Consider the following 13,203-nt stretch of genomic DNA (forward strand, 5'->3'; position numbering starts at 1 on the left):
AGTTACAAAAACACATACAGTCACAAAGAATTAATATTAGCACAAGTCCCTGTGTGGCATGACCTGAAGATGGTGCATGGGTGTTGTCCTGGAGCCACGTTTCTATAAGAACAAGTACATCATGGTTGCTCATCTTGCACTCGGTCAGCTGCAGACGAACACAAACTAGCTTGTCTTCCAGGAGCAAACACTGAAGAGCAGCCCTGATGGGTGAGCCAAGCTGCAGGGGCCAGCCCCCCAACACAGTACAGATTCCAGCATGCCAGCCACGTCTCTGTTCTCTTCCACATCACCTCTGCCCCTGGCTGAATATTTCAAGCAATGCCGTGGCATTAGAGCCTAATCTGCGGGAGAACAACAAGGTCACGCGACTTTTCCGCAGATGATCTCGCCAATGAATCATATTTGCAGTATTTTATAGTACCGCTCTCTTAACAGGGTCTTATGATTACAAGAAGACATTTAAGACACATGTTTACAGCCACCACCACCTAACCAGAAAGCTGCCTTCTTTAATTGAACAATAATAATCAGTTTTTTAATCTATTGTATTTTAACAGCACAATGAATAATTGTGATGTGTTTATTTAAAAAAAACTAAAGCACTGTGGAATAAAGTTGGTCATTGGCAATGGTGAATAAATTGTGAACTTGGAAGTCTGTTTTATAACTAGTATAGTTTACTTCTCTGCAAAATAAACATTTATGTATTTTTTTCCTAATTTATTAATGTTCTTGATTTTTTCTTTTACCATATCCAATCCTTTCACCATCTTAGTGACTCCACTGGTTATGTTCAAATTCAAGTTTATTGTGTCATCCGACTGTGTGTGTTTGTTTGTTTGTGTGTGTGTGTGTATGTATATATACACATACACAAGCAAATGTAACAACATTCCTGCAGACCACAGTGCCCCCACAAAACATATAGTACACACAGCACATAAATCAAAATATTACCATAAATACATTAATAGAATATATTTCAAAATGCATGCAGCACAGATAAACAGTCCAGTGTACAATAAACAACACACTGACTGAGTGACAAGACCTCGGTGGTGGCAGGGTATTCTTTAGCCTGACAGCCTGAGGGAAGAGGCTGTTGCCCAGTCTGGTGAAACTGATTTATGATAGATTTCAAAATATTTTCACATTAAATATACATGTAAGTTAAAGTTATGTTTTGGTATCTTATGAGAGAGGTCTAATTTGGATTCTGTGGAATCGGCCCTTTTGAGGCTTTTAAAGTTACTAAGCAATGAAACAAAACATTATTTTGTGAAGTTGTAATTATCTTAGATCTACAACTAAGTCTGCCATCTTCTCAATAAAAACATTCTCTCTTATTTCTGAACCTTCACAGATTCAATTTCATCAGTATCTGACCTTGCAAAAAAAAGGTATATTGCCCTAAATGTTCCATGAAATTTTCAAATTTAAGCTGTAGAATATATTGAAGTACGTATTCAGTAAATCTTGCAAGTTCTCACACTTGAATTTGGCAAGATAGTGCAACTGCTGGAAATCGGCAATAAAACACAAAATGACTGAAATCCAGTACATATTTCCAGCATTTTCTGTTTTGTTTCTGTATTTAGTAATCATGATTCACTGCATCCACAGCATCCTGTCCCTAGTTCAATACAAACAGGCAAACTTAAACTGATGTCCCTCAATAAGGACAAAACGAAGTACTCCCCACAATTGTATCACACTAAGTTTGCATTAAGTTGACTTTGACTTTCTGTGATTTAATTACATAACTTTGGAAAATGCTTAGAAAGATAATATTGCTTTTAAAACTAATGTAAAGGGACTTAATAAGTTTCCATCTGTCTGTGTCGTCCACCTATAAATCTACCTGATAAATAACATATATGTATGTGTGTGTGTGTATGTATGTATATATGTATTGAAATTTATGTATTGCACTGTACTGCTGCCACAAAAAAATGCACATTTCATGACATGTGAGTGATGATAAACCTGATTCTGATTTGGGTCTCTATTGTGGATTGAGAGTGGGAAGGAGGCAGGGAGAGGGGAATCATCATTGGGGAAAGGGGGATGGGAGCAGGAAGCAACAGAAAGATGTTCTGTAATGATCAATAAACCGATTTGTTTTTTAATCAAATTGCCTTGCCTGATTTCTCAGTGCTAGGCGTGTCTGCACCCGCACCCACCCCCTTCCCTGTCACCTGTACCACAACCTTCCCACAGTGCTCCACCCTCACCTTTCCCAACATCCTTCGCTTCCGCCAGATTTACAAACTCGCTCTCCACTCCACGTTGACAAATACAGTACTGTGCACAAGTCTTAGGCACCCTAGCTACATATACATGACTAAGATTTTTATGGATTCATGACACGGTCAATCGCCTGATGTTTAAGTCCAACCTCAAGCACTGTGATCAGTATATGAGTCAGTTATGAATCACTGTAGCTCAGGCAAAACCTGATTCTTGCCTGAAGGTACATTAAGTGGGCCATGGGCTAAAGAAATGTGATCAAGACCATTCAAAAGGGCAGATTCTGAACTTTACCCCAGTGAATGCCATTCTCTAATTCACAGGAGTTGTGTCACTGCATGATTACAGTATGGGAATCGTACTAGCTAACACTGTACTATAGTAGTGACTGGAAATGATACTTGGGCTGGGCCCAGAAATAACATTATTTCTTCAGTCCAGATTTCTCATAATATGCCAGATACAGAATTGTCACTTTGCTTTACAACAAGTATAACATACTTCGACCAAAATCTAAGAGAACGGTAGGTTAGTAAGAGTTGGAGTGATTACATGACCATTGTAATCATTATGAGGCACTGAAGATCAATTAAGTAATTTATTTCTTAAATTAAGCCTGCAATCCCTCAGCTGACCCCCCCCCCCTTTGCTACTGAGCACTTCTCTTGTCTACCCCCTTTATCTTTATCACTCACTGTCTGCAATGGGTTAATATCACCCACTTTGGGAACCACTGCTCTAAGTGCACCTCCACAATATTGGAGCCTGCAGTACTGGTTGTACTAATTCTGTTATCTCTTCAGCAAATCCTAGTTACAGCTCATGCAACACTCAGAATAATGTAACATTTTTCGTTTGCATCTCCACTAAAGGAAAGTAAATGTGTATTTTCTGCTGTATCAAAATGCTTATTTATAAGAACATAAGACATGGGATTCAAGTCCACAAGACTCATGATTGAATTGAATTGACTTTATTTCTATATCCTTCACATACATGATGAGTAAAAATCTTTATGTTGCATCTCCATCTAGACGTGCCACGTGCAATCAAAGTACTTAATAATAATTCATAATAAATAGAGCAGTCAATGTAATATAGAGTACACCCAAGTCAGTGTGAGTTCATCAGTTTGATGGCCTGATGGAAGTAGCTGTCCCAGAGCCTGTTGGTCCTGGTTTTTATGCTGCGGTACCGTTTCTTGGCTGGTAGCAGCTGGAATAGTTTGTGGTTGGGATGACTTGGGTCCTCAATGATCCTACGGGCCCTTTTTACACACCTGTCCTTGTAAATGTCCTGAATCATGGGAAGTTCACAACAACAGATGCTTTTGGCTGTCCGCACCACTCTCTGCACAGTCCTGTGATTAAGGGAGGTACAGTTTCCATAGCAAGCAGTGATGCAGCCAGTCAGGATGCTCTCAACTGTGCCCCTGTCGAAAGTTCTTAGGATTTGGGGGCCCATACCAAACTTCCTCAACCATCTGAGGTGAAAGAGGCAGTGTTGTGCCTTTTCACCACACAGCTTGTCTGTACGGACCACGTGAGGTCCTCAGTGATGTTGATGCCAAGGAACTTGAAGATGTTCACCCTCTCAACCCCAGATCCATTGATGTCAATAGGGGTTATCCTGTTTCCATTCCTCCTGTAGTGCACAACCAGCTGCTTTGTTTTTGCGACATTGAGGAAGAGGTTATTTTCTTGACACCACTGTGTCAGAGAGATGATGTCTTTCTTGTAGCCCACCTCGTTATTGTTTGAGATTAGGTCAATCAATGTAGTGTCATCAGCAAATTTAATTTGCAGATTAGAGCTTTAGGTGGTGATACAGTCATGGATATACAGAGAGTAAAGGAGGGAACTCAGTACGCAGTCCTGAGGGTCTCCTGTATTGAGAGTCAGAGGGTTGGAGGTGAGGGAGCCCACTCTTACAACCTGCTGGCAATCTGATAGGAAGTCACGGATCCAGCTGCACAAGGCAGGGTCAAGGCCGAGGTCTCTGAGCTTCTTGTCAAGCCTGGTTGGAACTATAGTGTTGAATGCTGAACTGTAGTCCAAGAACAGCATTCTCACATAAGCATCCAGATGTGTAAGGATGGTATGTAGAGCAGGGGCTATTGCGTCATCTGTCGATCGGTTGTGTCGATAGGCAAGTTGTAAGGGGTCCAGTTTGGGTGGTAGCAAGCTGCAGATGTAATTCTTGACCAGCCTCTCAAATCATTTGCTTATTATTGAGGTAGGTGTGACAGGACGCCAGAGGTTCAGACACGATACCTTGGCCATTCAGTCCATTATGTCTGCTCCACCATTCCATCATGGCTGATTTATTATCTGTCTCAACTCCATTCTCTGCCTTCTCCCCATAACCAATGACACCTTTATTAATCAAGAAAATATCACCTTCTGCTTTAAATATTCCCAATGATTTGGCCTTCACAGCCTTCTATAGCAGTAGATTTCATAGACTCTCCACCCTCTGGTTAAAGAAATTCCTCCTTTGCGTTCTAAACAGACATCCTTCCGTTCTAATTCTAGACTCCTCCACTATGGTAAACATCCTCTTCACTTCCACTTTAACTAGGTCTTTGAGTATTCAATAAGATTCACATCTCTCACTCTTCAAAACTCCGGTGAGTACAGGCTCAGAGCCATCAACCACTCCTCAAACATTAACCCTTGCATTCCCGGATCATACTTGTGAACCTCTTCTGGACTCTCCAATGCAACACATCCTCTCTTAGATGTGGGGCCCAAAACTGTTCACAGTAGTCCAAGTGTGGTCTGACCAATGCCTTATAAAGCCTCAGTGTTACCACCTTGGTTTTATATTCTAGTCCTCTTGAAATGAAATAATTTTCCTTTTGAAACAAAAAGAGATGCTTTGGGGGTCCTACGGGGTAAATACGATTGGCAAGTAAGAAACCCTAATTATCTTATGCAAATTGTGCAAGCATTGTAAATGAAATCACTGAAAGTTTACATCAGCTGATTATTCTGGCACAGGATAATGTTGCATGACCTCTTATACTTGCTGCAGGCATTGTCATAAAAACCTTCAGTAACAAACTCAAAATGGTAGCTATTCACCAAAAGCCTGCACTAAAATAAATTGATTTCATTTAATCAGATTCATTGTTAAGTAGACCTAAAGCTCTAGGCTACCTGATAACAGTTTCTGTTCTAGGAATGACATTTCCATGCATTCTCCATCTTCCTGTCATGCCTAAGCATCTTTAATTGAGACTCTCTCCCCCTTTTGTAAAATGAATATGTACACTTGACTTTGTTTACTTTATATGGAAGGGCAGGTGTCTTTTTGTATAAAGAGAGAATACTTGCAATATATCTCGGTGCATCTATGGCTGTGATTTAAAAATTTTCATTGTGCTTAACTGTTAACTCTTGTACACCTGGCTTCCCAGTCTGCTTCTCAGCCCACCCCCCACCCACTCTCTTCCCCTCCCCTCCTCATTCCCTCCATATGTGGGAAAATCAGTGGAGGTGGACGTGTAGTTATTATGCATCATACCTGATCATTGTTGAACTGGTGACATTGATTGAAGTGTGGAGAGGATCTCATGGACTACATTGGGAAAAAGAAACACCTCTATTTTGAACGGTTTCCTATAGCCCTTGTCAATAGGCCTTCCCCTTTACTTTCCACTTGGTACAGCTGCAGGTAGTAAGCACTGTCCTTCCCCAGTACCTGCTGTTGCTTACTTTGTTCCTGCTGATGTCTGAAATGTGGGTATCGTATGTCTCCTGGCTAATTTTCCTATGCTACTGGATGATGTCCTTGGCTTGCAGGATTGTGCTGATAGCAGTTCACAGTAAAGTTGCAATATCTATTTGTTATGGACTAGAGCCAAGAATTTCTTCCTCATCTGTGTACTGATTCCCACGAACCTGCTGATTGTGTAGGTGTCATTATATCTACACTCAGCTACAGCTTCTGTAGGGTGTATTGGTGTAAGCAACACTTCCCTCCGGGTGTGTCAGTGAAAATGGTCCTTCCTTCTGGGTGTGTCAGTGTAAATGGTCCTTCCTTCTGGGTGTATGGGTGTCAGTGGTCTGTCTCTGGATGTTGTTGGTATCATTGGTTTGTCTCTCGGTGTTGTTGGTGACAGTGATCTGTCTCTGGGTGGTGTTGGTGTCATTGGTTTGTCTCTGAGTGTTTTGGTGTCATTGGTTTGTCTCTGGGTGTTGTTGGTGACAGTGATCTGTCTCTGGGTGGTGTTGGTGTCATTGGTTTGTCTCTGAGTGTGTTGGTGTCATTGGTTTGTCTCTGGGTGTGTTGGTGACAGTGATCTGTCTCTGGGTGTGTTGGTGTCAGTGGTTTGTCTCTGGGTGGTGTTGGTGTCAGTGATCTGTCTCTGGGTGTGTTGGTGTCAGTGGTTTGTCTCTGGGTGTGTTGGTGACAGTGATCTGTCTCTGGGTGGTGTTGGTGTCAGTGATCTGTCTCTGGGTGTGTTGGTGACAGTGGTTTGTCTGTGTGTGTGTTGGTGTTGGTGATCTGTCTCTGGGTGTGTTGGTGTCAGTGGTTTGTCTCTGGGTGTGTTGGTGTCAGTGATCTGTCTCTGAGAGTGTTGGTGTCAGTGATCTGTCTCTGGGTGTGTTTGTGTCAGTGGTTTGTCTCTGGGTGTGTTGGTGTCAGTGATCTGTCTCTGAGTGTGTTGGTGTCAGTGATCTGTCTCTGGGTGTGTTGGTGTCAGTGGTTTGTCTCTGGGTGTGCTGGTGACAGTGATTTGTCTCAGGATGTTGTTGGTGACAGTGATCTGTTTCTGGGTGTGTTGGTGTCAGTGGTTTGTCTCTGGGTGTGTTGGTGTCAATGATCTGTCTCTGGATGTTGTTGGTGACAGTGATCTGTCTCTGGGTGTGTTTGTGTCAGTGGTTTGTCTCTGGGTGTGTTGGTGACAGTAGTTTGTCTCTGAGTGTGTTGGTGACAATGGTTTGTCTCTGGGTGTGTTGGTGTCAGTGGTCTGTCTCTGGGTGTGTTGGTGTCAGTGGTTTGTCTCTCGGTGTGTTGGTGTCAGTGATCTGTTTCTGGGTGTGTTGGTGACAGTGGTTTGTCTCTGAGTGTGCTGGTGTCAGTGGTTTGTCTCTGGGTGTGTTGGTGTCAGTGGTTTGTCTCTCGGTGTGTTGGTGTCAGTGATCTGTTTCTGGGTGTGTTGGTGACAGTGGTTTGTCTCTGAGTGTGCTGGTGTCAGTGGTTTGTCTCTGGGTGTGTTGGTGTCAGTGATCTGTTTCTGGATGTTGTTGGTGACAGTGATCTGTCTCTGGATGTGCTTGTGTCAGTGGTTTGTCTCTGGGTGTGTTGGTGTCAGTGGTTTGTCTCTGGGTGTGTTGGTGTCAGTGATCTGTCTCTGGGTGTGTTGGTGTCAGTGGTTTGTCTCTGGGTGTGCTGGTGACAGTGATTTGTCTCAGGATGTTGTTGGTGACAGTGATCTGTTTCTGGGTGTGTTGGTGTCAGTGATCTGTCTCTGAGAGTGTTGGTGTCAGTGATCTGTCTCTGGGTGTGTTTGTGTCAGTGGTTTGTCTCTGGGTGTGTTGGTGACAGTAGTTTGTCTCTGAGTGTGTTGGTGACAATGGTTTGTTTCTGGGTGTGTTGGTGTCAATGGTCTGTCTCTGGGTGTGTTGGTGTCAGTGGTTTGTCTCTCGGTGTGTTGGTGTCAGTGATCTGTTTCTGGGTGTGTTGGTGACAGTGGTTTGTCTCTGAGTGTGCTGGTGTCAGTGGTTTGTCTCTGGGTGTGTTGGTGTCAGTGATCTGTCTCTGGATGTTGTTGGTGACAGTGGTCTGTCTCTGGGTGTGTTTGTGTCAGTGGTTTGTCTCTGGGTGTGTTGGTGTCAGTGGTCCTTTTCCCTGCGTAGCTGAAAATATTTGCAGCATGTTCTCCCTCAGGATGCAGTCCTGGAGATTTAACATACATTGGGAGAAAATTCTTTTTTGTGATCCACTCCAGTTCCAAGGGTATTTAAGACATACTTGCTGATATAAAGCTTTGGATTATTAATGGAAACCCCTGTGGGCATGTGTGTAGTCAGGGGATGCCTGGGCTAGTGGGAAACCAGCAACATTGGCAAATCCTAGTGCCTGAGATGCCTCCTGTTCCTCATTAACATCAAGGCCAGTAAACATTATCACCCAATACAGTGCCAGGGAAGTCCTCAAATAAGCAACACACATTGAATTGGGAGATGCCACAGAGACCTGCAGTGCAACTTGGTAAGATTCTAGGATCAGGAAGTTGAGAGTGTGATCTTCACCTTCCGAGAGAGCAGTCCAGGCTCCAGGTCTGACTGCATTATGTTATCTATCTCTCCTTTGGACTAGCCTAGGCTGGAAATGCATTGTACCTCAGAAAGGTCCAGACAAGATGTGGTCTCATTGAAGATGAAATTATGCCTCCTGCCCTAATCTCCAACTCGTCAATACACAGATGTGGCTATGATGATACATTTGATGACACCATAGGACTCTTAATAGAATGTGTATTTCACAAGCTTGAGTGTGGTAGAGGAAAAATTACTTAGTTGAAGCATACTTAGTGGAGTTTGGAAGGTATCTGAACAGAAGGTATCTGAGTCCTGAAACTGCTTAGTCAGGAGTCCGAGCATCAGCAGACGGGGCTTTTTAACACTGAGAAAAGTAAGAACTAGTCTGTCCACATACTGGAGCTGTTCTACACTGGTCACAATTTGAAGCTTTGAGTTCTAGTTTATGTTGGGTGGGCTGAAGAAGCATTATGTGACTAATAGTATCAGATTTCAGTGACGTATGTTATGCACTTTGCACACAGAATCAGATGGTCAACCTTTGTTGGTGGAATTGACTGCTGAAAACACCCTGATGAACGGTCTCGGCCCAAAACATTGACTGCTTACTCTTTTCCGATAGATGCTGCCTGGCCTGCTGAGTTCCTCCAGCATTTTATGTGCTGCTGAAAATATCCAGCAGTTTGACCCGGAATGTGATCACAAACTAGCCTAGGAGTAATTAGTACTGTGCCTTTTTTCGCCTTAAAATGAATGCAGCACATTTTAGTTTTTGAGCAGGTCTTTGCCATGACTTATTACAGTGAAGATAAAGCGATACGTATCATAAAACTGCATTTTGGTTATGTTCAAAGCCAAAAAAAATAGTGAGGCATTCAAAAGTATTCTGGATTTTCACAGTAAAATGCACTATATAGTATTAAGAATCTCAAAAGGGATGATAAATTAATGTGATAATGTTATTTTTGTAAAGCAAGGAATTATTGTAAAACCAGTTATTTCTCCATGCATCATGTTTCCAAAGTATAAAGTGGGAAGAAAGCAACTTCAGTATATCCAACTAAAAGAAATTGAAATTCGCTTAAATTGAAAAGTGGATTACCACTGAATGATTTTACCAGGTACTGCTTAAAAATTTAAAAAGAATTATCAAACCACTGTGACATTAAAAGCCAGATAGATGGCCTAAATCCTCTTCTAAATCTCTAAACTCATACTTTGTGGTTATATAAGCTGTTTGAAAAAAGATAGGATGTAATATTTAAAACATTAAAACACTGTGGCGATTCTCGTCCATTTGAAGAATCTTATTCATCCACCTGTCAGTATTGTTCCAACTGGAGAAATGGAAAACTGAACATTGGGTGGAAATCTGGGCATGATTCTGCTATGATCATAATTTGAATGGAAAATCATTTTGCATAAATTTAGCTTTTAGATAAGATCAGGACTTGATTATAATTTTTGATTTGGTTATGTTCTGTGCCTTAGTTCTTGCAGAAGTTATGAGGGATGCTTCTTATACAACACAGGCCACTTGGCCCATCGAATCTATGCCGGATCTCAGAACAATGCTATTCTCCCACATTTCTCTGTTACCTGTTCACTCTTGTATGCCCACCAATTCTTCTCAGATTCTCTCCTCTCCCCAACACCCCCACCCCCCCCCCCCCCAACCTACATTAGGGGCAATTTACAGTGCCTTATCAATCTACCAAACAGCATATCTTTCAGATAGGAAACAAAATTAGAGCATCTGGGCATCGGGGATAAGGCCAGATGGTCACAGGGAGAACATGCAAACTCTGCACAGAAAACTCCAGAGGTCAGGGTTAAACTCCAATAACTACTGTTTTGAGGCAGCACTACTACATTGCTGTACAGTATAGCCTTTTTAATGACTGTACTTCTGATGTATTAGGGCAAATAACCATCGAGTTGACTACGTGTAGCTTCCCTCTGAAGCTGATCACGGCAACTTAATAAAATAAATCGAATGGTAATGCTTAAAAAGAAGGCTTAAGTGTTTGGAAAGTTGTTAGTAAATTTTGCTATTTTAGAAATGGCTTTCTGAGGCTGTAAGAGGATTCACGTCTTGTAAGTTGCGTGCATCTCAAAGACACGAGAGATTTTGGAGGATTTCAGTACTTTCAAAAGGGTCTACATTTTATTCTCAATTTTGACCTAGATTTCCTGCTTTAGTCATTCAGCAGACTATCATGTATTCATTGAGATGGAAAGGAGTGCAAAATTTCTGGTATGGTTTGCTGCTGGACCCTCTCCAAAATAGATGTCTGTAAATGATACCTGTTGATGCCAATTTTGAGGTAGAAATTTGAGCCAGAAAACATGCTGGCTCAGCAGATGTGAAATGTAGCCCTTACCTTTAACTTAACATGGGTAGTGTCTTGGGAACATGGCTGGAGTGCATTTTATAATGACAGTTTGCTACAAATGAGAATAAAACAGCCAACCTTTCCACCTGTACCCAGAATGGAGGAAATTATTTTCCAGTTCACTTTTGTGGCTTGCTTTCAAAAGCATTAGAATTGGGTATTTTTTATTATATAGAGTATTTTTAGTAGAAATCTGCAATTTAAAATTTTTGGGTTTGTATTACTGAAATTTTATTTATGTAGGACATATAAACTGGTTTACATACAACATTGAAAATTTCAGCAACATAATAAATACTGGGCGAATTTTAAATCGATGTCCAACTAAATGGCCATACAACTTTGTAGTTTGTGTTTTGGATGATAGTATGTTCCATTTTGATTAATGTTCTGAATTGAGACTGCAGTATTTTTATTTCATGTATGCTTTTGAAGTGGTCCACGAGAATGACAATCTATGTAAAACAGCTAGATTGTATGGTTAAAACAGAATTCAGGTCCTCGGGTTATAGTTAAGCACTGGAAATTTTCTTTAAATTTACTGAGCCACCTATCTCTGTTGAAACTATCTTTAACCTTGACAAATTGAGTGCTACATTTGCTTAACATATTTCTTCGGCAATTGCAGCTGAAATAAAATTTCTTCAACTTTGAAAATTTGTTGCCTGAGGTTCTTTTTTACTCCTCCACATTGGATGAAAGCAACCTTAAATAGAGTTTAGGAAATCACTTATTACATAGAACAGCTAGTGCAAGGGATAATCAAAGTAATCTTTAATAATTTAACATTAGCTAGGAAGTGGCTCAATTGTATCATACTTGTGTCTTACTGTGGCCACAAGTGTTTTGGATTTCAAATATTTTTGGATTTGGGGATAAATAATGAGGTCAGTTTAGGATTGCCATCATTTCCAACTGCATTTATGTTCTACTGGTAAGCAGTCTTTGTCTTGTACTTGTTCATCATGTATTTGCACTGGTGTAGCCATTCAGAATGTTAAATTTTCATCAGTGATGATCTTCTCAAACTCATCAATGAATTTCTCTGCTGCTTTTGAGATCAGCAGATGCTCTACCACCACAAATCTTTAAAAATGTAATGTTGTTTAATTCACAATTGCCTTCAATGTTCAGTTCTTTGTGATAGAATAGGTTGTTTCATGATCAACATACAGTTATGCAGCATATGTTCACTCAGACACTGATGAATCCATACTTTCAATACACGACCAAGATCTTCATTTTTTGCTTTATGCAGTGATTTTTCTATTTTTCATTGACTTTTGTTCATTACATATGTGAGGTCACTTCTCAGAACTGTCTGTGGCATGCAAATACCTGTGCATCGCCTGGGAAACTTCCCAGCGCATTGTGGAATTTTCCATTTGTGATGTTATGTCAGCGCTCAAAATATTACAAACTTTGGGGTTTTTTGAATTTGAAATTTCAAATAAGGGGTACTCAACCTGTACTGCCTGAAACAATGGCCCCAATGCCTCTTGAGATCATCCCACACATTAGCCCCTTGGCCACGCAGCTACCAATGACATTAAGTACTTACCTTTAAGGCTCCTACTAAAATTTAATAGCATATAGAAATACCTTGAATTTACAGATTCATTATGAATTACTCCTCATACAAAAATTGAGGAAGTATTGATGTGAAAGGGAACCCAACTAATGCTGGATCTTACATGGCACGTCACCCTGGAGGCACATTGGAAGCTGATGCTATGGACTCTTGCCAGCTAACATTGGCCAAAAGTTTAAAAGAAAAACAAAAAAGTGCAGATGCTGGAAATTTAAAACAAAAGCAAATTTTTGGAAATACCCAGCAAATTGGGTCACATCTGTGGGAAGAGAAACAGAATTAATGTTTCAGATTGATTTTGTACATTTGGTTGTTTCTAGCATAGATTTGGGCGCATCGACCATTCTAGCACTCAGGCTTCGTTTGAATATGGTGAGTGAGGTATAGCGGTCTGCTGGTTCTTACTAGGAAGCCAGCCTCTACTTTGAGACTGTCAAATGAAGATAAGAGCATTGAGTCATTTGGCTGCCCCTTGGCAATCTTTATTATTGTGTAAAGATGTTTTATCCCTGCAGGATTTTTCTGCACAAATCTCTTGTGCATTGATTCTCTTATTATCTAAAATTCTGTTCATCTCCAACTTGCTTGCACTTGAAGACTGAAACTCTCCAGCCTTTGTGGATGAGTAGTCCAAAGATTTACTACCCTATGAAGTTAAAATACAATTTTGTTTTATAAATTAGCCATGATT

The 13,203-nt window shown here is 40.9% G+C and overlaps 1 protein-coding gene across 5 annotated transcripts in view; it reads left to right on the forward strand.

The window, feature by feature from the left end:
• dgkg (diacylglycerol kinase, gamma) overlaps positions 1-13,203 on the forward strand; it is a 517,080-nt gene that overhangs the window by 157,196 nt on the left and 346,681 nt on the right. The window lies entirely within an intron of this gene.

The sequence above is a fragment of the Hemitrygon akajei genome, chromosome 5 (genome assembly GCF_048418815.1).
Source record: "Hemitrygon akajei chromosome 5, sHemAka1.3, whole genome shotgun sequence".
Classification (NCBI taxonomy): domain Eukaryota; kingdom Metazoa; phylum Chordata; class Chondrichthyes; order Myliobatiformes; family Dasyatidae; genus Hemitrygon; species Hemitrygon akajei.